This window comes from Sapajus apella, unplaced genomic scaffold (assembly GCF_009761245.1).
Source record: "Sapajus apella isolate SASKATOON/1434 unplaced genomic scaffold, GSC_monkey_1.0 scaffold163, whole genome shotgun sequence".
Lineage (NCBI taxonomy): Eukaryota > Metazoa > Chordata > Mammalia > Primates > Cebidae > Sapajus > Sapajus apella.
This window is the reverse complement of record NW_022437103.1, coordinates 1,198,185-1,202,200: the sequence shown is the minus strand read 5'-3', so window position 1 is coordinate 1,202,200 and position 4,016 is coordinate 1,198,185. Positions and strand designations below refer to the sequence as shown.

General features: G+C 41.6%; 1 long non-coding RNA gene across 2 annotated transcripts; it reads right to left on the bottom strand.

Annotated features, from left to right (window-relative positions):
• Nucleotides 1-295: 295 nt before the first annotated feature.
• On the bottom strand, nucleotides 296-3,375 carry LOC116542165. 2 transcript variants are annotated; one of them, XR_004265102.1, is made up of 3 exons: nucleotides 2,919-3,375; nucleotides 1,988-2,225; nucleotides 296-1,266 (listed from the first exon to the last, which is right to left on the bottom strand). It is a non-coding gene; the product is annotated as an uncharacterized LOC116542165 (long non-coding RNA). The 2 variants fall into 2 exon arrangements; XR_004265101.1 differs by having other exon boundaries at nucleotides 296-999; nucleotides 2,919-3,372.
• Nucleotides 3,376-4,016: the final 641 nt, after the last annotated feature.

Here is a 4,016-nt window from a genome sequence, read left to right as displayed (position 1 = left end):
ATAGCAAGGGGAGAAATGCCAGATGTAGGTGATGGGGAAGAAGGCAGCGAATCACACTGCCACGTGTGTTCCTATGCAACAATTTTGCATGTTCTTCACATGTACCCCAAAACCTAAAATGCAATAAAATAAATAAATGGGGAAAAATAAATAAATAAATACAAAAAAAAAATGTTGCTCTGGCTCAGCTATGTCTTCCTGGGCCCCTGTAAACCACTTTCTTAAACTGTGCTTTTGTGTGACGCCATTTGATTAAATTGATGGGCACAATAAGGAGTGACCCTGTGAAACTTAGTATGGTGAGTACTGTCAGAACGTGGCTGAGGACACTTTTATTTGATCACATGTGCTTCTTTGTGTAACAATACACAGGAAAAACTCAACACTAAGAATAGTCATAATTTTGAGCAATTATTTTGCTTTTATATTACGGACACTGTTAGCTACATATGTCACTAAGTATGAATTCATCCATCCATCTACTTGTCTATCCTCAATCAATAACGTCATCCTCAGGGTACATCTAGTAAAGCAAAGCCTCATGATAAGATTGGACTCAGATATTGCTATCCCACTGTGTTTAGAACACTGGCTCACCTCTGAGAAAGGGCCAGCAGGTTGTCAACACTTCCCTTACAGGGGGAAGGGCTCTGTCACACTTGACCTTGCTCTTGCTTCTCCACAGCTTGAATGCATTAATAGAGGCTTTTACAGTTGAAGCCCAAGATTTGAGTTGTCATTTAATAGAGTGACAGAGGGCCACAAAATTAACAAATAATGTGTTCATGAGACAACTGCAGAAAATCCAACATCTTTTCAATGCATCATTATCCAGCTCCAATATGAGCAACCAAACCTTAGAACATCCAGGATCATCCTTTTAAAGTCCGTTATCAATGCTGTTACGTTTGGTGCCTTTGTTAACTTGGCTATGTTGAACCACACTTTCTAGAACTCCCTTTTTTCTAAGCTTCCAGTCAGGATGGGCTACGGGTAGACCTGGAGGCAGAAAGACAGCGGCAGTCATCCTGGAGGTCAGCCACAGTTGCTCATCTGCTGACTCACCTGTGGGAATGGGGCAGCTGGTCCTGAACCTGCTCTACCTTCCCCTGGATCCTCCTTCACCTTCTCTGGCTCTTGGGCCAGGTGCATTTTTAAATAATAAGGAACCCAAGACCCTGTAGGGCATCCACACCATGGAGATTCCACTTCTCTGACTGAGCCTTGACTGGCATACTGGGATTCACATAACACGAGATAAGGAATCTGCACAGAATGGTTGCAATAAGAGCTTCTTCTTAGTTCTGCTTGGGCAGCTCCATCTCCTCCATCAGCATAATGTTTTATTTCTGTCAAATGTGATGTTCCCATTATGATGTTTTGTTTCTCAGTGATGGCCTGGCCTGCTAGTGAATAACCTTGCATGCATCCCATCATTCAGCAAAGAAGTACTGAGCATCTAATAGCTAATGTAGCTCAGTCACTTATCAGAATCTGGGAATACAGAGATGAGTGACGTGGGTAGAGACTGTCTACAGACAGTTGCTAAAACATGGCGAGAGGTAACAAAGGGATACAAGTTTTCATGAGAGGGAGTGGAGAGAGTGACTGCTGCTGCTTAGAAATAACCTGAGACCAGGAAGCACCTTACAGTGAGATAAGCAATGCTGAGCTTTGAACAACAAGTTCACCAGACATTAACGTTTTGAAAACAAAAGAAAACTCTAAACTACAAGATGACTCTGTTAAATCAAGTGGCGTGAATAGGTGTATCTGTTGGGGGCAAGGCGATAGAAGATGCTTGTTCTCTTTTGTACACGTGGATTATCAGATGCCAGCAGGATATCTGACACCCAGTAGAATGCTCTCTATTTTAACTCATGCCTTTGGTCAGTGTTCTGGGGTAGAGGTTTCCATTTGGACACTTTTAAAACAGGTGGGAGATGGAGTCTAGGCCAGGACTTCAATGCAAGAATGTATAGCTTACCACAACCTGTCTGCCCACTACAGCAGGAACCACAACAAAATGTATGTAGCTTGTTCTTTATGGCTTAAAGAATTCATGGTCCTTCTGTATTTTTTGGGCTTCAACTCCCCAGTTCCAGACTCCATTAGCTTTGTGTCTTGGTTCATGCTTCTCCTCATATGCTTTCTGCCTGTGTATTCCATTTGGGGATCGCATGAGATCATCATTAGTATTGCCCTTTAGACTCCCTGCTCTGTGCCTGCAATGAAGTAGCTGGAAGTCCAACCCATACTCCTGTGATCTGGGTTTGGTGATTCCCCTGCTTTCTGCTTTTTTGACTCCACTTGTGTGTCCTACTAAAGGTACCTCCAAATGACCTGTGCTGCTCCGAGTGCCATTGCTGTAGCCATGGTCTAGGCCACCATCATATTTCCCTGGGACACCACTCCAGCCTCCTCACTGTTCTCCCTGCTTCAAAACTTGGTCCCCTATAATTTATCCACTGCCTATACAGCATCACGAGTGATCCCTTTATAAAATAACTGTGATCTTTTCCTTCCCCTGCTTAAGTCCACTTAGTGGCTTTTATTATAAACCTAGTTATTTACTGTGGCAGGAAAGATCTTGCATATAGGACTCCTGGATCCTTCTGGAAGGCCATAGTGTGCCTCTTGTACCCTGGTACATGCTTTCACTACGATGATGCCTTTTCTCTTCCTGCAATATGATAAGCTTTTCCTCACCTCAGTTTATCACATTTATCAACAGCCCTACATAGACTCTCTTCTCCTAGCTCTTGAAAAGGTTTTTCTTCATTATTTAAATCTCAGCTTAAATATTTTTTCCTCAGGCAAACTGTTTTCTTACCAGCTAATCCAAAGAAATTTACCTCAAGCTGCTAAACAGAACACCATGGAAAGGGTGGTTTAAACAACAAACATTCATCTCTCACCTGGAGGCTGGGACATCAAGATAAGGTGGTGGCTGATTTGGTTCCTGGTGAGGGCTCTCTTCCTGGATCTCAGACGGCTGTCTTCTATCTTCTTGCTATGTCCTCATGTAGAGGAGAGAGAGCAAGTAAACTCCAGTCTTTTCCTGTTCTTCTAATCCCATTCTCATGATCTCATCTAAACCTAATTTCCTTCTCAAAACCCCATCTAAACCTAATTTTCTCCTCAAAGCCCCATCTTCAAATACCAACATTAGAAGGTAGGGTTTCCACATATTAATTTTGGGGGGAACACATTCAGTCCATAACCACATTCACCCAGTTACACCCTCCCCATCACCATACTTACTGCCACCAAGCTTATCACAACTGGTGACTACTTTATTCATTCAGTGATTTCCTGCTCATCTGTTGTGCTCCTTACCACACAGGAAGTTTATAAAGATATGTATTGATCGTTTTTCCCCTTTGTGTTTCTGTTTCTTAGCTCACTCACTACCCAACTCACATTGCTACTGCTATGTCTGTTTGGGGGAGGTAGGGGTGTGTGTGTGTGTGTGTGTGTGTGTGTGTGTGTGTGTGTGTGTGTGTTTATAGAAGAGTAACCTTCCCCTATGTCTGTGGAAGATGATTTGATTTGATAATCTATGAGCACAAAAAGAAAGGCTGATGTCCTAGGGAATAATGTGTTCTTACCATTTTGTGTTCTACTAGTTAATTTAGCTTTATTTCATATTTGTTTCAAGTGAGCACAGTTCCAATTTTTTTTTATTTAGACAACGGTATTTTTTTATGTTGATTTATCATCCTTCCCATTTGATTGGTAATTGAATTATTAGCCAGCGTTTTTCCTCTTTCCAGTTGTATTTCTATAAGGACCCAAAATTTGTTTATTTTTATTCAGGAGAATTTCTGTGGGACATGATCACAGAAGTTGAATTTCTGGGTCAAAAGTGTGAACAGTTTTAAAGCTTTTATTACACAGCAACAGATTTCTCCTTGGAAAGATTGAACCAATTTGCTATGTCAAAAACAAAGCGCACCCTTCATGTTTCCACACAATCTTGTCAGCATTGACTAAACATTTTTTATCATTCATAG